The sequence below is a fragment of the Anser anser genome, assembly GCF_964211835.1.
Source record: "Anser anser genome assembly, chromosome: 2".
NCBI classification, from domain to species: domain Eukaryota; kingdom Metazoa; phylum Chordata; class Aves; order Anseriformes; family Anatidae; genus Anser; species Anser anser.
In genome coordinates, this window is record NC_139721.1 from 30,128,113 (window position 1) to 30,148,536 (window position 20,424).

Consider the following 20,424-nt stretch of genomic DNA (forward strand, 5'->3'; position numbering starts at 1 on the left):
TTTAATTAAATTGCTAGCTGCTTCCACGTGTTCGGAGCATTCCCCAGTGGTGTAACGTGTCTGCACGCTATGGGCGGCATAGGAGAAGATGTGTTCTTGGGCATGTAGCTGCAACAAAGCAGAAAATGGGAACAATGGTTTGGACAACTCGTGATGGGACCAGTTGTCAGATGCATCTGTTTTTTCAAGGTGCTTTGGTTTTGTGGGAATGTGCTGAGTTTCTTCTTCCTCTTTGATAATGAGTGATCACTGTGCAGGAGCACAGCCTAAATATTGACCTGCCTGCAGAAAAATAGAAAATCACCCTTCCTGGAGCAGATAGGTTTACTTCTTGGAAGACCACCCATGCTGTGAGGAAAATTTCAGCAGTTTCACAGAATCACCATATGGTTGAGGCTGGAAGGGACCTCTGGAGGTCATCTGGTCCAACCCCCCTACTCAAACAGGACCATCTCCAGCAGGTTGCCCAGGACCATGTCCAGGCAGCTTTTGAGAGTCTTCAAGAAGAAAGATTCCACCAGCTGTGGAAGCTGGATTGAAATCACACAGATGGGTGTTAGACAGGATGGTTCCTGGCAGTTACAATCAGATTTGGAGTTGGAGTGAGGTTTAGGTAGCTAAGAAGATGCAGGAGATGAGAGAGAGCCAAGCCCTGTTTTTGTTGTGCGGTTGAGTGCCACGTCCCATGTTGACATGGTGCCTTCCAAAAGACAGGCAGAAGCTCTTAATTCAGCTCTTCAGTCAAGTTACCTTTGGCACCAGTCGCAGTGCAGGTGAGTACTGCACTGCCAACAGAGGCCTAGTAGGACACCTGCATATTTAGCTGTGTACTCAGTGCTCTGCGTGAAACATGGCTTTTGTGCTGTTTTGATAGTGATTCTGGGGGAGGATATCAGACAAGTGACACAAGGAGCTTGAGTGTGAAAGGAGGACATGGCGTGTTGCTTGCTCAGCCCCAGGGTTGCCCTGCAGCCCTACCAGCAGATGGGGGTCATGTTTGCAGAGTGGAGATCAGGCCCTTCAGATGCCTTTTCTTTTCCATTCTCATCACTTCTCATCTTGCATTACAATGCGTAGTCCTTTGAGCATCGTGCTGCTCTGTGGATTTCAGAAGAAAGCATGTGTCATAATCTCTGTTCTCCCTAACCTTGAAAAAAATATATAATTAAGATTTCACAGAAAATCCAGCAATTTGTTTTGTCCATTCATATGTTAAAGCTCATGTTTCTTTAACTGGCAAAAAAGAGAAGAATAGAGATGACAATTTATTCCACTTAAAGCATGCAAAGCTTTCTTTTTGGTTCAGCCATAACAATGGTTATCATTACTTGAGTTGTATCCTGTGTAATAAGCAGCAAAAGCATCTGCTTTTTTTTTTTTTCTCTTGAGATTATTCTCACCCAATTTCCATGCTTACATTTTTTATGCTTGATGTGACTATTTGTTCCAAATATATTAAACACATTAATTAAGATTTCATGGCTGAAGCAGGTGTAATATGCATTTTTAAGAAAGTATTGGACAGACTTCAGGTTTTTTTTCTGAGAATTTTACTTGCTGATTTACTCTGCTTTGAGAGCGAGTTTGCCTTTTGTGTCAGACATACAGTGTGGCAAGCCAACAAACTTGAGAATCAAGAATGACTCAATGCCACAAACAAGATTGCACAGTTTTTCCCTCTTTCCTTCGTCTAGTTCTGTTTAATACCAGCGGAAATGGCACATCTTCCACCTCTGCGTGAGTACAGATTCTGCATTTCTACAGTACACATGGAAAAGTTTGATCAGGGGTTTCCCCAAACGGGCAGAGGAAGCTGTGGCACTGCCAACCAAGCCCACCACTTCCCCAGGATAAATCTGCTTTACAGATCAGTTGAGCAAAAGTTAGTGTCATAGACAGGTATCTGACATTTTATTTTTCATGGCATAAGGACCTATGTATGTGCTCGATAACTATGCACTTCACTGTATAATTTTCTGATTACTGATGCCTTAAAATTGTAGAGCAATTGTATTAATTTTTGTATGGCATTATGGTGAGGGTTCAAGAGCGCTACTTAACCAGTATTGAACTTCAAGTTGAACACTGAGGTTCATGGGTTTATTCACTTAATGTCTCTTGTATTTAGCAGAAGTGATAATCACAAGGGTAAGATAAAATGAGTATCCTACTTAGGGAATAAAGTAACTGCATATTCTTAAGAAGAGCAGAAAGAAAAGCAAACTAGTGTGAGATGAAAGTGATGAAAGAGATGAAAGTGATGAGAGATGAAAGTGATGATGGTCCTCCTAAACCCACTACTCAAGATGAAGAAAACTTGCCCCAAAATTCACATATTGTTGCAGTTATATTATGGAAACTATTCTTTTTGTTTCGGGGAATAAAGAAATACATGCTCTTTCAGTCAGAGTACCTATTTTATTATTTTCACGTTATTACTATCACAATTACATATTACATCACAATTCTGCCAAATATCCAGATATTATATGCCTGATATTATCCGTGGGGCGGGGCAAGGATCTAAGAAGATTACATTACAGAAAATTGATCGCTGATCTTCATTTAAAAGGGAAATCTGTTTCTAATCGCCTTGTTTGAGATAAGAATTCATAATGACCATCTGCATGAAAATTTTACCCATAATAGTCTATTTTAAAAAAATCTGGCTCAATTTCTCAGCTTTTCTTTTTTCTTCTCTGAATGAAGTTTCCTAGTCTGGCATCTAAGGGAAGAGCATCTGCTGCAAAGATGTGTTTGGAGGTTGTAAGTTATGACTCTTTACCTTTTTAAACAAGTTTTTCCATCATGCTCTCTATTACAGTTACAGAGAAATCTCCAGCTGTTGTGAACAAGCTCTGTAGTAAAGACATCATCTGGTTTGGACTGACTTCATTAAAGATTAGATTAAAATCACACTTCACTCCTTACTATGAATGTCTGAGCTCATTTTTTTCCCCCTAAAAATAATAATTTGACATGGTGATTTTCTTTCATTAGTCACAATTGTTGGAGATTCCTTGTATTAAAAATGGTCATGTCTCATATTTCAGCCTATTAAAAAGAAATTTCTTTACAACAGTCAGACAGAGAGCTAATAATATTTAGGAAGTCCAGTCTGAACTAAATTTTTTCATCATCTTTGACAACCTATTTAAAGATCCTATGTTTGTAAATTCAAGCCCAGATCAGTTTGTCTCACCGAATGTATTTATTGAGATTTAAAAAATCTTCATACTTAAGCTGCATTCTATCCCACGGGAACTTTTTTTCCAGTGGACATTCAAATAATTATCCTTTATTTACATAAATACTTATATAAATATTTAACATTCACATTGCATTAAATAACGTACTTATGTTAACATAATATAGTGACACTAATCTAAATTAAAATATAAAATGTTAATTGCATGTACTTGAATATTCTCACTGCAACCACGTATTAGGTTAAGGATGCTACTGGGTATCAGAGAGCAGTGTTCCCGAAGCTCCTTGACCTGCTTCACTGCAAGAAAGCAGTTAAAATCTGAATGAGGATGTGAAAATATCTTTCACAGCTGTGACAGCACAGCATATGTTACTACTTTGTGTGAATATGAGCAGAGACAATTTAAACTCTGCATTTGGCCGATTAGTCTTATGGTGTCTTTTCTTTGACAATAAAGATGCCGTTGGCGAAACCTATCCAGAAAGGACAGAGTGGGTATTTCTGCAGAGACTGCCTGGTATATTGGGATGCTTCTGGCATACAGATATTTGTAGCAGATGTTTCCAATTAACTGTAATAATGCTGGGAAAAAGAAAAAAGAAAAAAGAAAAAAAAACTTTCTCCAGGATCTCCTAGATGAATACTGATATAGCACAGTTCTGCTCACACTGAAACGTCTTAATGTACACATGCTCAGGATAGGGGGTGAAAAAGTGAAAAGCAAAGAATTTGTCACAAAAGTTGAGGTTCTTGAGTGGAGGAAAATTGAGGAGCAAACTTTTCTTGGTTTCACTGTATTTCCTGGCTTGTCTCCTCCGGTCAGCCCTGACTGCCTGCCAAGCCTGGCTCCCCAAGCACCACTGGGGACAGTGGCAGTGCCACCACGTGTCCACAGAGCCCCAGGGCTGCAGCAGCCCCAGAGAGACTGCTTTTCTTCCAGCAGACCAGTGTGGATGGTTGTGTGAAACCACCAAGTGCATTTGGTGCAAAAGTCAAAGGGTGTTTTCCCTTTGGTGCTGGTGCTTCAGAAGGACACTCTGGTTGTCGATGCTCTTTTCAGAAGTTAGAGCCATGAATGAGATTATTTGAACTAACCACGCCACTGTTTTAACATTTCCGACAGAGGTTCCTTGAGTGAATGCCAAACTTTCAGCCTGTGAAGCTCCTGAGCACTTACCAGACAGAAGCTGTGTCTCTCTGGAGAAGGGAAACTGGTGCAGGGTTATCTTGAGCTTTCTGAAGTTTTGTTCCAGTGGAGAGATGCTAAATCTTCTTTCAGTGCACTTTTTCCTAAACTGTCTGGATGTTTGCTGGACAGAAAGCTCCAGCTTTGTGAGGATGGTATTTGTGGGGTTGCAATGGGAACCTGTTGTGCGGGGTCCCGCCTGCTGCTTATTTCAGCTTCCAGAAACTCTGTTTGCAGGTCCATGTACCGGTCCTGTAGAGAATGCCCAGCTGACGGTGTATAAAGTTAAGCCACCACACTTTCCAGTACTTCACCTCACATTATCTACTTTCAGTAGAGAATTATGAGTTTGGGAGACAAAATGTTTAAAGCTACCAAATAGTTTATTACAAGACTTTTTTTAAGGCAATGGTTCTCTAAGCAAACTTTCTCGCTAGTTTTTGGCATTCGGGAGTGTGTCTCCTTTACTGCAGAGTCGGGAAAACAGAGAAGACAAGGTCTCTGCAGTGCAAGTCACCTTTCATGTTTCCTGTGTGCCATTCTCTTTGGTTTCATTTTTGTGTGTTCATCCCAGACACAAATAGTGAGAACTTAAAGTTGTGTGGTGGGGTAGGGAGTCTGTTTTTGTCATCTTGTTAATGCAAGAGTTGAGATCAGCAAGATGGTGCTGAGTCAAAAGAGTCGTGTGTGAAGCTCTCAAAAGGTTAGGGCCAAAATAAGAAGACAAAACAAGGGAACTTGACTGAATGGAAATGATAAATCTAAAAACAGAAATGTAAAAGATAAACGGTTCCTATGAAGGTATGTCTGTATTCAGAAAAACTATGCTGAGAACAGGATATAATTTTGGGTTTTAGCTGCACACATGCACATGGATAACGCTTTCGGTAGGGAAGGGATGGAGCTGCCGGCGTGGGGAGGAACAGAGGTGGTGGGTCACTGCTAACAGCAGACCTTACCCACTCGGCTCTGTCTGTCTGCCTGTTAAGAGTGGTTTTGTGCTTTCAGTTAAAGGGTTATTTGTTTGGAAATGTAGCTTTAGCTGCAAATTGTATTATGCCCTCCCCTGTGTTAAGGATTATTATTAAGAAAAAAAAAAAAGCACACAAAAAAAACACAAATAGCACGATAAGTATTCTTCTCTTTAAAAAAAAAAAAAAAAAGGAGCTATTGGCAATTATATCACTGAGAAACAACATAAAGGCCAAAGCATTTGACACCTCCTATGCTTGCTGGCATTAAATTCCTGCAAAGAATGGCCTCCTGTTTAAATGAGCAAATATCTAAATGACTGCCTAACATATTCACTTTTTTTTTTTTTTTTGCTTGCAGCTTTTATTGGTCATGAGCTCATGAAACACAAGTAAAATGAGTTTGTTTTATCAGGATTTAGAATAAATGGAAAGACTGAACTTAAAAAAAAAGGAAGAAATAAAAAGAAAAGAAAAAAATAGAAGCTTCATAAAAAGAGGCAGAGAGATTTCTGAGTTTGCACAAGACCTGTAATTATTGAAAGTGTCTTCCAACACACATGTATCTCTTTGCTAATAGGATCTCTTGGAGAAGATCTATGTCTGTATTTCACATTCTTCATGTCTGTGTTTTAGTTTTGAGGGGCCTCCGCTTGTAAGATAACCCACCCTTAGCTGAACTTAACTTCTTGCTGTCCTATAAAATTAGGAAAGTTTTTTTTTTTTAAAAAAAAGGGAGAGACAGTTTTCTGAACTTTATTAACCATTTTTCACGGAACAAAACTGCTGTGTGAATAGGATTATAGGCTGTGGTGCTTCACACTTAAGGGAGCACGAATTGGTGGGCCAAGGGAAGCCTTCCAACATGGTGTTCCTCGTAGACTTGTGTGAGCAAAGATTCAGGCTGTGACTCACCGTGACTTCAGGTCCCTAGTAGAGAGAGTCTGTTAACAGCCACCTTAAACATCTGATTTTAAAAATGATGGAAAAGGAGAATTAATATTTTATCTTTCCCTTCCTCAGACAGTAAAAGTAAAGCCAGGGAGGGTACAACTGAATACTTTAATAACTTTTTTCCTCAGCCCCACCAATTGCAAATGAAATATTCCTCCTGCTTGCCTCATGTCGGGCAGCCTCCATCTCCATCATCACAGGGCTGCCGCCGATTTCTCGGGGGCAGCAGGTAGAGGCCCTGGGCCAAAGCGCACAGCTGGCTGCAGCTGCTCCCGCGCCTTCCTTGGGGATGGAGGAGCGTGTGTGAAAAAGGAGAAAAAAAATGTAAGGAAATTTGTTAACAACTGTGAGGAGGGCAACAAGCTCAGGAAGATGAATTTGAGTAGCACGAAAGCTATATATACAAAGCCACTTTCGGTGTTGCAGTAGCTAACAGCTCCGAAACTGGGCCACCTCTGTCCCTGAGTCCATCTCTGGAGGGAGACACTGCTTGCTCCACACATGCGGAGCGGGAGCTCTGCCTATGGGTGTGTGTGCACGTGGGGGCTTCTTTGCTTCTTCATCTCCCCTCAGGCTTAACGGAAAGCGTTTGTCTCGCATCCCTATCTGTCCCATCTGCTTTGGTGTGGGAGAAAAGGCATACTGAAGCCCATGTGATTCCCATGAGTTTAATGCAAATACTGAACAAGAATTTCAGGATTTGGTTAAGTGTGTGGTTTTTTTTTTTTTGCAGGTAGGCTAACGTGATCCTCTGTAATGTGCCATTACATATTCTGGCAAAGATTGTTCATTTAAGCGACTCCCATCTCTTATCTCTGTTTCAGGATTTTATGCTTGTGTCTCTCCCAGCCCAATTAGTCTCCCAGTCCATAGGCAATATTGTTAACTCTCTTGTCCAGTGTATTTTGTACAGTTCAGAGTCTGGAGGAGATGAACAGGCTCCTGCTAACCCCTTGGCTGTGTTAGCAACTTATGTAAAACTGACAGAAGTTGCATTCAGAGATGAAAAAAAAATCTGGCAATCCACCTGGCCTTGCAGGACTCCTTAAGCATCTGGTTCTGTTCCCACTGAAGGAGTGATTTAAGGGGAGATTTTCTGAAAAGGGAGATGTACAAATGTCTTGGGTTGTCCTCCTTGTCCAAGCGCTGCTCGGAGCAGTGACGCTGCCCTCTGTGTGTCCGTCAGTCTGCTCTGCCTGCCAGCTCCCACGCGCAGGAGCTGACGGCAGTAGGCAGGGGCACACAAACAGCAGGAGGATGCCAAAGCCGTCCGCTGGGACCAAGGCGATGTCTCCTGGAAGCAGGTGGAAAAGGGGTGGAATATTCTGCTCTAGTAGCTTTCTGAAGTGTGGATGAAAAAAACTTCTGACCTGAAACTTCACTAAATAGTTTACGTATATTTATAGCTTCTCCACTCAATTTACCAAAAAGTGAGCTCTCGGAGCGCTGTCCTATTGGTCAGAGGCACCTCTGGCTGACTGGTCCTCTCTCTGACAAGTGCTAATTTCAGAGGCTCCGTGGAGTTTAAAGAACAGGGTACAGTATTTCAGCAGCCCGGCGTAAGCCTGCCTTTATCAGACACTTGTCAGATTTGCTTTTTTAAGTTTCCTTTTTAGTTGCTATTAATCTCTAAATTATCTCAACCCAGCATCTTGAACCAAGTTTGGGTGAAGCTTCCATGTATGCACCAATCCATCTGTGGTGAGCACGTCCAAGGGAGAACAAAGTGCTTAAGGACAATACAACAATAAATAGCCAGACAGGTCTGTTTTCTTACAGGTACTGTGCAGTCCAAAAAATAAATAAATAAATAAAGTATAACATCCCAAGACAACAATAAAGAGACAGAAGCTGGAAACCCCAGTTCTTACTCATCTGTTGTTCATCTGCTTCGGGAGCTATGTGAATCATGAATCTGAGGTGCTTTGTTAGGCTGTTGTTTTGTTTTTGTTTTGTTTTTCTTCCTTTCATGCCCATAACATAGGTCAAACCCTAGGCAGTATTCCTACATTTCAGGCCAGCGCCACGTGGAGCAGGTGTGCAGGCAGCAGCTCCCTCTGCCTGGTCCTGTGGGTGCTTTGGAGAAAATTACAGAGAGCTTCTTTGCATAAAGACGTGCTTGGCGTAATTAGTCAGCCTTTTATGTGTCTTTGGTGTGGATTAAGGTTGTTCATCTTGTTTTTCCTGCTTCGTAAACTGATTTTCACTTCTGAAGGATAATCAAAGAGACTAAGCACTAGTAGCTGGTGGTCTGCATCCTATCTTGTTTTTTTCTGAAATGAGTCTTCCTATATTAAACACTATCTCAATCCACTCTGATTAAATCAAAGTTTCTAAGGATGGTTTCTTTTTCTTTCCCCCCTCTTTCTTTCCTTTTCTTTAGTAGATCCATTCTTTAACGAGTAAACACATTTTAGAGATTTTTAGCACAGATTCAGTTCTTAAATGAGCTTCCAAAAGTTTCTGCAGAGCAGTAGGTCTGGTGAAGGACTTGTATAGTTTGTGCAAATACTTGAAATAGTTACTTGTTACAGAGATTTTAATTTTTACATTTTAACAAATAGTTTTCATATAACATAATCTGCTGACTGCAAACAGTTTTATCAGCTATGCTTTTGCTGAGTGTGATGCCACCATTCCTGGAAGCAACGCTGACGTAGTTCAGACAGGTTGGACAGGATCAGAAATACAAGTCAGCTCTGGGAGGTGGGACGCAGCACAGTCCAGGCTGGTGGCGAGGCAATGGCACAGGTATCCTTTTTCTCAGCTGCTCTATCACAGCTTGTCAATAAATGACAGGAGGATGTCATTCTTTATCTCCCTATAACATTTATAATCCCAAATCCTTGACTGATATATAGATTTATATTTTCTGGTGGCTATTTTGCCAATTACCTTGGTATCACTTCCATTTCCCAAACCTCTGTCAGCTAATGTCCCGTAGCCTGGCCAATTATTTTGAGCACACTTTAATTAGATTTGACATTTAAAAATAAATATATGATTCCCTTGTGCACTTGTAGTTTAGCAATTTGATTTAGATAATCAAATCTTGTCCATATATCCAAATAATTTTGGAGAGTTTCTCCTGGTTAGTTATGACAATACCAGATAATGCATTTGCACTATTTTTAACCAAATATAAAAACATTTGAATGTCATGAGTCTGAAGGAGCTTTGACCTGAAATTTAATTAAGGACTGGAAAATAGGGAAAGTGGGAGGATGCAGCAGAGAATTAACAAAGGAAAAAGAAAATTCCTGGTCATTGCTGCTGTTAAATGCAATGGTCTAGAGAGGTCTTGTTGCAGAATTGTTGGGCCTAATAGAGAGTATACATTTGAAGACTATGAGGAGTGGAAAATGAAATTCCAGTGATGTGATTTTTTTTCCGTTCATTTTTAATAAAAATGAGCAAGCTGCAAGGAAGAATGGAAGGCAAGCTGAAGCTGAAGGAAGCCCATTTGTAGCTACCCCTGTCCTAATGAACAGCATTAGGAAACCATTTAGAAGTATTTAGCCTTGACCGGTTTCAGACTGAATAACTCAACGTTGTCTGGACTAAGCAATCCTAACTCTATCAAGTAGTTGGCTGAAAAGACAGCTGGAAATTCCAGTTACCACAAATGGAAGCCAAAGAGACAAGATCAAAAGCTTGATAAAGACAGCCTTACTAGAACCAGGTGAGGTGAAAGTTTCAGTTTCATTATCAGTGCTAACCTGAGAGATTACAACAGAGAAGAAAGAAATTTGAAAAGGAAAAAAAAAGAAAAAAAAAGTGTTCTTTAAAAAAAAAATAAAGCTTCCCCGAATGTACAGTAATTTGTAATTGCTATAATCCAATTTCCATTAAAAAGATTTAAGAAAATTATTTGCATTCTTGTAGTACAAAATACTGAACTTAGATTGTATTGGTACACTTTAATCTTCATAGGACCTTGACTTGACTTCTGGAAGAAGGGGCTTGAGACATATGACAGGTATCCCAAGTTAAAATCCAAACAACCATAAATCTTTTACACGATTTGTGTAGGTGATGTCTTCACCTGAGGTAGTCAGGAGCCTTCAGTGGAGCCTTTGACTGTAGACCCAAATGATCTGTGTCAAAGTAAGGTAATTCAGTGAGATAGGTAGCTCAATGTGAAATGCAGTCATCTTCAGCAGAGAGAGCACACAGTCCAGAGCGTGCCTGCCTTCAGCACATGCCAGAGACACACAAGTACCTCTCAGGACCAACAAGCCAGAGCAAAAGGTGATGCACTCCCAGATGCTTGATTGCAGTGTAATTCTGTGTTTAATCCCTGGATTTCCAGCTCACGGAGAGAACCGCATGCAGTGCAGCACTGGGCTTAGGCGGTGGAAGGACGTGATGAGATGCATCTACCAGTGCCATGCCATGCTCCAGATACAGCTGTCAGTGAGAGTAACTCTCTTAAAAAGTTAATGCAGGAAGGAGCAGCAGTCAAAAGTTTGACTGGAAAATCTGTCGTTTACGAAAATCTAGAATATGCGGTGTTACCAAAATGGATTTCAACAGCTAACTTTAATTAACTATGATCTCTGTCTAGACTTAAGGCTTCATTAGCACCTGATGCAGGCTGAACACATCGTTCTTTGACTAGTTGAAGATTTAAAGTAGCACCAATTAGAGAAGTAATTTACAATTGTAAATTGTACAATTTCCATCTCTATGGATAGATGTGTTCATAATTTGCTTAAAGATGTTTGCTTTGTATTTGTAAAGATTGAATTTGATAGGGTATTAGAATATCAGTGACTGAGTCTTGGCATACTTTCTTGGAGAAGTAAATTACCACTCTTATGTTTCCTGAAAACTGAATATTGTATCCCGCTGTCTCTTAGTTGCAAAAGCCTGTGATCAAACCAGATTTTTGGAGTAACAGTGTCCAGAGAAATATAGTCATTCCACACCTCCAAGACACATACTGCACCTAATCTTCATGCAAAAGCATGCACATTTTTACAGAAAAGATATTCTCTGAAGCTTTCTTTCTGTAGTTCTTTAATCCATTCCTCCACTGAATGACAGAACTCTTTTGTCACCTAAACTGCTCTGAGCAATACCTTTGTGTTATGCTCTTTGAGAGCTAAGGACGTGTGAGATAGAGGTGAGGAGGATTCTGATCTCAGATGGATGGTATATATCCAAGGATACTGGAAATTAAGAGAATTACTGTGGATTTACACCAATGAAAATTAAATTGCCTGTACTTGAAAATAACAGGGAGAATAGTCTGAAAGTGCTCATTCTTCATGAGATTCTAAAAAATAATCACCTTATCTTTGCATGCCATAGATGTGTAAAAAGAAGACAATAAAGCTTTTAAACAATCAAAACCAAATGGATCAGAAAGACCCAGAAAAAGAAGGATCTACAAGGAAAAAAATCAATAAGCTCTCATAGGCAGAGATTTATCATTTACATATACGTAGCTTATGTTTCCTTCCAAATGTAAATACTGTGCATTTCTGTTTTCATACCTCGATTTATCCACACTAAATACATGAGCCCTTAAGCAAAGTCTAGAGCTGCAGACAGCTGAATTGGTAGAGGTGACATGAGATGGCACAGGCAGTCTGTAGCACTCTTCTGCTCCATACTCGAGGCTTTCCAAGAGCAGTAACTGTCATCATGTTCTCGGCTGCCTCCAAGCCAAAGCATACCATGTAGTAGACACTTGGCATTAGGCAGCCTGGTGACACTATGTGGTGGTTCCCAAATGTCACACAGTGAAGGAAGAAAATGCCATGGGGAGAGCAATGCTGAGGAGCACAGATTCATGTGGACTAGAAAGTTGGGAGAAACAGAAAACGGAGGGGGAATAAAGCTGGCCTACAGGACGTTGTTCTTGATTACACCTGACCTGTTTTAGTTGGGGTAATTCTACTTGCTGCTAGCAACAAGCATTTCCTAATGTATTTTAGCATTAGACATTACATCCTCTAATATTTATTGAATTGCATTTGTCAGCTGGCCTCCATGCAGTTCTCCGTTTTAGGGTGTCCTTTTGACCCTAAACTGCCTCAGCACTTTGTTTTAAAGGATAGAAGTATATGGATTTTTGAGATTACTTAAAGAGTTCTACAGGGCAGAAAGAGATCATGTTTGAGATCCATCAGCTGGGATACTGACCTGGAAGCTAAATGCATGTGCTACTCTGAAATACGTTTTAGATATTTACGATGTTCAGTCAAAGAACATCTCATTTTGTTTATTGCCACAGAGTCATCTGATTCTGCTGGAACAAAGCAACCTTGATCTTGCTTTAGTCCATTTGGCAAGATGCTAACAAATATCTTGATCTTATTAGTACATCAAAGGAAAATAAACTTTTTTAAAGAAGTTATTAAAGAGCAAAATTCAAAGAGGGGGTTGCTCATTTACAACTTTCTGTTCTTAGTTTAATTTTGAGTACGAGATGCACAGTATCCACCGCCACTCAGTTTTCCTGAAAAAGGATGTTGGAGTTTTGGCCACAGCAAAATGCTTTCAAACAATCAAGTTGTTTTTAGAAAATAGTTACAAATTTCCATCTAGAAATGTCTCATGTTGGAAACTCACACGCAGTGATTGGAAGTGGTGTATCTGTGATGGTTACTGAAGGCAGCCCTGGCCAGTTCCCCAAAATTTAACTGCAAGAAGGAGCCCTTGGAGCTGGTGCGCCAGTGATGCGTGCTGGTGGCTCTCAGGCTGACCTGGTAGGACTGCTACGAGGGCGAGAGGGGGCCCCTGTGGGACTGCCAGCGAGTCACAATTAATACTAATTGCGTGGGAAATCATTGTAATGCTGTGATGGTTCATCAGGGACCTGGAATGAGTTCAGAGTTGCGCTGGACCCAAGGACTGCGTGTCTCTTGCTGTTTGTCACTAGAAGAAAACCGTTCATTGCTTACTGCGGTGTTCAGTTGCAGTATTTTAAGGTCTGAATTATAATTACTGTGAAGAAATGTGGAACGGCTACCATGTATCGTGTAGCTTGGCTTGGGAACATTTGAGTTAAACTGTGAAATTCCAGTTGGTCTCAGCAGGGATCGCCGCTCACTTCTCTGCAGGCAAGGCGAGATAACTTCTCATTTTCTGATAGAAAAGAAAACAAACTTGGAGTTACGTGAAATGTATGCAGTGCACACATGAGAGTCTGCCTTTTAAGAGGGAAAAATATATATATAAGCATGTAATTGTGAAAGGTTTGCCTCTTAGAAATGCTGCCACCTTCCTCTCTGCATACCGACAGCTGCAAACATCTGCCGGGAGGGCGACCTGTTGCCTCGTCACACAATTTTTCGGTGAGGAAAGTGCAGTGCCTTCTCTATCAGGAAAATGGCATTGTCACGTGGAGGGGGTGACCGGCCAGCCTGGCCAGGAGCTGTGGGGTGTGCGTGGCTCCGGAGCCCCGTGGCAGCACAGCATCGCCGCTGCGTCCCGCGGCCATGAGCGGAGATTTGGGCAGGTGGGTGGCCTTTGTAGCGCTGGCCCTGCTGTGTCACCAGCCTGCCGCTTCGTCGCAGCCAAGGCTTCGAGTCGAGAGTTGCACTTGGGGTGACTCCTCCCCTGCTTCGGATGCTTGCTCACGCAGCCACCCACGGCCCCGAGACAAAAAACGTGTGAGGCGAAGCCGGGAGCCGCTGCCACGGCCTTCACCTCCCCTCCGGCCACCAGCTCCTCGTCACGCAGCGAGGCTTCGGCTGATCAAAATTACACTGCCCCTTTCCCCGTCTCCTCTCATCGGAATAAGCGAGAAGAAGGAAAGGAAAAGTGCGTGGCTGTGCATTAGGGTGTCTTTGCGATAGCGCCCGCTGCCAGGGCGGACAGAGGCGGCTTTGTGCGCGGGCTGCCGCGGGCTGGCAGCCGCCAAGGTGGAGGTCCGGCCGCGCATGCAGAACCGCAAAGGGAAGGAGGTCAGGGCTGGAGCTCCTGGAGCTGCATTTCCCGGGCTGCTGACAGCTCCTCCTGGTGTCCTCCGCACGGCAGAAACGGGGGCCTGGACGCGGAGGTAACGCTTTTATCCCTGTGGTGGCATGGCGGTGATTGCCGCTGTCTGGTTATTAATTAAAGCGCATGTGACACAGCGCAGGAGAAGTTTGGAGTCGGCGGTGCTCTGTAGGAGAGCAGCTCCGTGGCTGTCGTGCTGCAGCTGGGGGTGTTTGGAGTTGGTCTGATCCCTGTGTGAGGGTTTGGCTTGCATTACAATCAGCGAGAAAAATCTGTGTTCCCGTCAGAGAGAGAAAAGACCGTTTTGTCTCGTGCTTTCTTTCTTACTTTCTAAGCCAGAAGCTACTATACATATGCAACGTTAAACGGGTTTTGCTAACAGAAATACATTAACATACAGCCATTAGGCAAGGTAAATACTTCTTCCTATTAGCAGTTCCTCACCCCTGCAGGTACTCGGGGTGCATAAACTGTTCCGTGCAGTGGGAAAAAAATTAACATTTGTTCCACACACCTCAGCAGAAAGAAAAATGCATTTATTATTTTCAGCCGCTTTGGAATAACTAAGAGTAGGCAGACTGTGCCAAACAGATTTTGTGCTGGTGTGCAGTTATTTCTCCTGTGTCCTTACTACTTCAATAATATTTTTAGTGCCTTTTTTGTTGCTGTTGTTGTTATTTTTCTATTTTTAAAATGAAGATATATTTTGTCTGAGCAACTCTCAAGGTCTTTCTTGCTGTCCTTATTGCTGTTTGTTCCTTACAGTTGTTAACTATATTCCTGAGAGTTTGCACTGCTGTTTGGGGATGATAATAAGCGTGGTGGTAGAGGTGAGCACCCAGTAGCTGCTGCTCATGCTGTGTGCCCCGGCTGATGTGCCTGCAGGCACAAACACGAGCACTGCAGGTTGCTGATACAGCTCCAGGTTTGCAGTGATCACTGTTACAAGCAGTGTTTGAAAGATACTGGGATTTTGGGGGGAGATTTTTATAAGGGGGGATCAGAGAGGAGGAGAGTGTCATTTGCACACTGCAGGGCTCTGCTCTTTTTTTCCAGCATGTCTGTGCCGGCTCTTTTGATCGCCTGGGATTTGGAAGGGCGTAGCTGGTGCCTCCTGTTCGCCTGGTGGCATGTGCCAGCCCCAGGGGACACACACGGCTCTTGTGCTGCTCCTTGGCCTTAATCTTCAGGGAGCAACTGTTTCAAGCAACAAACGCGTTGCCTTGAATGAGAAACTCTGGAAAACATCCCACTAGTGACAGCAGCAGCTGGTGCCGATCACCCTGGGCATCCGTCTGCCAAAACCAGTGGCACTGGCTGGGTGGCTGGCCAAATTATCCAGCTGTGCAACTGCTGGATAACTGAGCGGGCCAGCAGGTGAGGAAGTCTGGAGGAAACCACATTCGTCTGTTGTTACCCCCAGGAGAGGGAGGAGTGGAGCCTGAGATTAGATGCTGAATGATCTTGGACTTCTTGGGGACCAGCAAGGGTGGGGATCCCAAACTGGAGCTCATCTGCAGAAGCCAAGAAATGGAACCAGAATGGTTAAATTGGCTGCAATTCATACCCATTATTCAGCAGATGCTTTGCTGTAGGCACTCATGTCAGGAAATAAAAATGTACGTGGATAAATACAGTTTTCAGTTAAATCAGAATTGGTCAGTTATTACCGTGAATACACTGGGTTAGGATGGTGTAGAGCCTGTTGCTTTACTTTACAGTTTATTTCACTGCTATGTTTTGATTGGCAAACAGTTACATGGTCTCATTCTCTATTAGCTGGAAAAAGTGAAACAAATTTGTCTCCCACACATCAAACTATCCTGCTTAAAGTTCATGTGCTGAATGCTGCATGCCTCATTTATACGGCGGCATTTATAACCCATTTCCTCTGGAGTACATGACACTAAGGCAGGGTCAATTTAAAATAGATAGCTTTTCCTTACATAGTCGACTTTCATCTATTGTATATGTTTCTGTAAACAAAAAGATGCAGCAGTTTGTGATGGACGTCAGCACAGGCACAGCCTTTGCAGTAACTTCTTAACCAGAGCATCATCTTTTTTTTCAGCACAGAAGCTTTCGCTCCCTGCCTGGGACATCCCGTATGCAGACCCGCGTGGGCATTGCTGTAAGGTAAGGAGCACACCCACTGAGGGTCGGGAATTATAATCTTTCTTTCTAATTTTGCATTGCTGCCGAGTTTCCATGTGAGGAATTAATTCACTCTGCATCTGTTTTGCTTTCAGAAGGATTTGCATGTGTTTGATAGTGACAAGCATGTGATCAAAATTAACTGTTTATTGTGTATATGATAATGTGCCTTAAATGACACCGAAGTTTACTGTCGTGCTTACCTTTTTTTTATTTTTTGTCCTGCGAGCCTCAAGCAGCCCCTTTGGGGAGAAGGCCACGTAGGCCTTTGGTGCACCTCTTTGTGCAGCAGGTCTCTATGCATCAGTTGCAGTATTTTATTCATTTATATTAAAAGAAGAGAGTCTGGCGTGTTTCCTGACTCCTAGGAATGCCACCACTTCCTTCCCCTGCCAGCTGTAGTGTTGCTTTTCCTGCTCAACTCCATATTTACTTCCTTTCCAGATTCTCTCCTCAGTTCCATAGGGTCATATAGCATTGATTGTCTCTTCTTTTGGGGAGAATTTGGCTTCCTTTAGTGCTACCAAACAAGAGGGTGGTGGGTCTTCACTGTCTCACTCGGCAGCAGCCCCTGTCCTCTCTGTGTGCCTCCTACAAGCGATCCTATGGTCGGAGCCCTGTCCTTATCTCCTCTCCCAGCACCGACACGCGTCACGCTTCAACCCACCTTGTGCACCGAGCGAGCAAGTGAGTGATCAATGAACGGAGAGTCTGTTTGAGATGCAATGACTGGAAAATGTGTAGCTCTTCTAAATGTGCGTCCTGTAAGACAGGCTTTCATGCAGTGCTAGACGGACAACACGGCTAGCATGGGTACTGCAAAGGCCAGGCATGTTAGCATAGTATAGCTGTGCTGCTTAATCTGCTTGTTTAGAGACACCCAGAATATTTATCTTAATCATCTGTTTCCGCTGCAGAGTAGGTACAGGAGGAAATACCACAGAGAGCCCTGTCACTGGGAAAGCGCATCATTTGAATGTGCAATGTAAATATTTTAACTAACTGAATGTAAACACTGTTTTGCCTTCAGTATGGGAAAAGGCTGTCACAGTCAAAAAAGAGCTGACATAAAAGTGACCCTGTATAGAGGAGATACAAAATTGCATTCGCACATTATGGTAATCAAAATAGAGTGCTTAATGAATTGCATAGTGTGAAATGAATTACAAACACAAATGTGCCTGACACAAGATGATCGGAAGTTGCTGCTGCATTAGCTTGAGAAGGAAGGACTTTTGTGATTGATGGGGATCTGAGGTCATGGGAGGGCTGATGTGTGCTACAGGGAGGCTGAGGACTCTGGAGGAGAGCTTAAACCATAAGTATGCTCTGCATGTCTCCATGCCTCTGGCTATGACTTATTTTCACCATGCCAATGGAGTTAATGCAGAAGTTTCCAAGGATTAGAAGCAACAAAGATAGATAGACAAGTAAGAAGCACCTCATTTCATTCACCCATTTGTTGTGGAGTTTTTTTGGTTGGTGGATTCAAAGGAAAGCAGAGTTGTTAGGAAGCTCAGAGAGGTTGCTCATTAGCTCTACCTACACTGGTTTCTTAAGTGCTTGAGGACAGGGCTTTAAGGATGGCACTTGTGTCCGAGTCACAAAAGTAGATGTGAGCAATTGTGAGATGACAACATTGCAAGTGATATTGAAAATCATGCCATTGAGAAATTTAGGGACATGCTGGAAAATGAACTATAAACACTTGGTGCTATTGCTTGAATGTGGAGACCTGGAATATATAAAGAAACAGTCTTGTGGCTTTTTATTTTTATCATGGACAAGATGGTCAATTGCTATGTGATAAGAAACCAGACATGGTTTAACCTCCAGTGCTGAGTTAGGTCCTGAAAAATAGTGGTATAGCAGAGATCACAGAATCCTCCAGATACTACTCAACCTTATCATGTAGTAAATGCGAAGAAGTAGAGACCCTACTGGTCATCACCCATTCCTCAAATTCCTAAGGAGGAGAAATGTCTGGAGGTGATTTCTTTGGCTGTGCCTTCTAGCCTGTGGATTGTTAATATCAAAAGAGGGTGAAATGGGACAGAGGATTTGACTAGACTCCGTTGCTTATGAGAAGTTAGTTAGATATTATTTCTGTAGGCACAGATCTATGTAAACATCCAAGCAAGTAAGCTTTTGTTGGCTTTTTTTCATAGCTGAGAGATTTATTTTTTTAAGATTTTGTTTCTTATATTACAAAAAAAGGTTAATATGTATACATCTATCTTGGATGTACTGCTACTTTGCTCAAACAGCTGGAAACAAACATTTGCACATAGATCTCAGCTAAAAATGTCATTCCCTAGTTTAAAAACCTATATTGCGTTTTGTCATTCTCCTTGTTAGGGAAGGAACTATCGAAACACAATGAAAAGACAAAAGGGAAAAGTAGTCCCCCATGATAAATGCTTACAGTGGGAGCACAGATAAATCATGACCAGTGTAGCCTAAGTGGCATCGTCTGCCATTGCTGCTGTAGCCAAAGGAGCAGATCTATTAAGAGTAAAAATTATCCAGAGAGAGCAGAAGAAGCCAAATAGTCTAAGTCATCAGTAAAGAGAGGAATTATTTTGAGTATAGAGTATTTTTTTTTTGTGAAGGTGCAAATTGTTTTGTGTAGATGAGACTAACTTAGACATTATTCTTAAATAAAACTTCTGTTGCCTGCAAATCAATCATTTTATGCAATAACATCATGTAACTATTCTCTCAGATGTAGATAAACCAAATCTTCTTTACCACTCAGACAGATATATCAATTTTCATGGGAAAGCATTGATGCATTCAGAAAAAGGAACTTCTATTTTCCCTTTAGGAATGGGAAACTCACAAGCTTTTCTTGTTTTTCTTGTCTTTTCTTTTTTTAATTAAAAAAAAAGAAAAAAAACTGCTTGCTTTAGCATGGGGGAAAAGGTAATAACAGATTAGTTTGTAGTACTGGATTCATAGCATTGCTCTTCTGAAAGAAAATAGTGCTATTTGAAAAAGGACTTTAGATGGTTGATGAGAGGGAGAGAATTTAAGAGGAGGGAGGAGAAATGCAGCTGAAGAATCTTTGGAATGACACTGTAAACTTCAGGGAGGAAAGGAATTAGATAAAAGAATCTGTGAGAGTGGAAATAATAACGTGAAGGGGAACAGATTGTGCTGGTGAGATCTTTTGGCCCAGGTTTTAAAAAAAATTCAGAATATGATCTGCAATCTACATCTTTGTTTGGGAAGGGGAATGGGCATTTTTCCATTTATGGTAAAATGGAGTAATAATGTCAGCTGTTAAAACATTTTAAAATCAGCTTCAAACCGATTATTTATTGCAGTGTTAAAGGATAGACTGTTGTGGTCAGAAGAAAGAGAGGAGCTGGAATCAGTCCCAAAAAGTGCATGAAAGGATAATTTATATTTCTCTTCCAAGCCAGAAACTCTGTGAGTGAGGAGCAGTGGGACTGCTAGTCCTGTCCAGCTCACTCTCACTCAGTTACGAGACTGTGTTTTTAGGAAGCCTTTTTGGATATAGAAGTAAGTGAACAAATCTCAAGGATCAAATCTCTAGGTGGAACTTGGTAGCCTCCATGAAATCCAGGGATAAATAAGATGTTTATTTTGAGTCTGAAAGTGCCATCTGAGGCTACATTTCTGAGGCACGTGAGGACCATGGCATCCCAAGCATCTCTGGCATACACCTGAGAACTGGCTTTTGTAAGGTGGCATTTCTAGGGAGGGTGGCTGGGCCGCACGGGAGCCGCCACACCGCAGAAGCCACACTGTGGTGCGGAGTAGTCTCTGATCTTTGCCTACCTAGTCATTTCTAATGGAAAGACTGGATGGAGCACAGTCTTCAAATTTAAATCTGCGTATGACCTGGTCCGGGTGAACAGCAATAACTTTCAGCATTAGGTAAGTCTGTCTGTGAGATGAACTTATATTTAAGCTGCCGTAGACTGTCACTAGCTGTAGACAAGCCACTGTCATCAGACTAAATTAGT

General features: G+C 42.0%; 1 protein-coding gene across 6 annotated transcripts in view; it reads left to right on the plus strand.

Moving 5' to 3' along the window:
* PAG1 (phosphoprotein membrane anchor with glycosphingolipid microdomains 1) overlaps positions 1-20,424 on the plus strand; it is a 110,348-nt gene that overhangs the window by 47,293 nt on the left and 42,631 nt on the right. For 3 of the 6 annotated variants that reach the window (XM_083825231.1, XM_083825232.1, XM_083825233.1), the window contains one exon: positions 16,347-16,411. The gene's annotated coding sequence lies outside the window, so the exon portion shown is untranslated. Of the gene's footprint in view, positions 1-1,998; positions 14,337-16,346; positions 16,412-20,424 lie in introns of those variants that run through there. The other 3 variants (XM_083825235.1, XM_083825236.1, XM_083825234.1) reach the window with 2 other exon arrangements.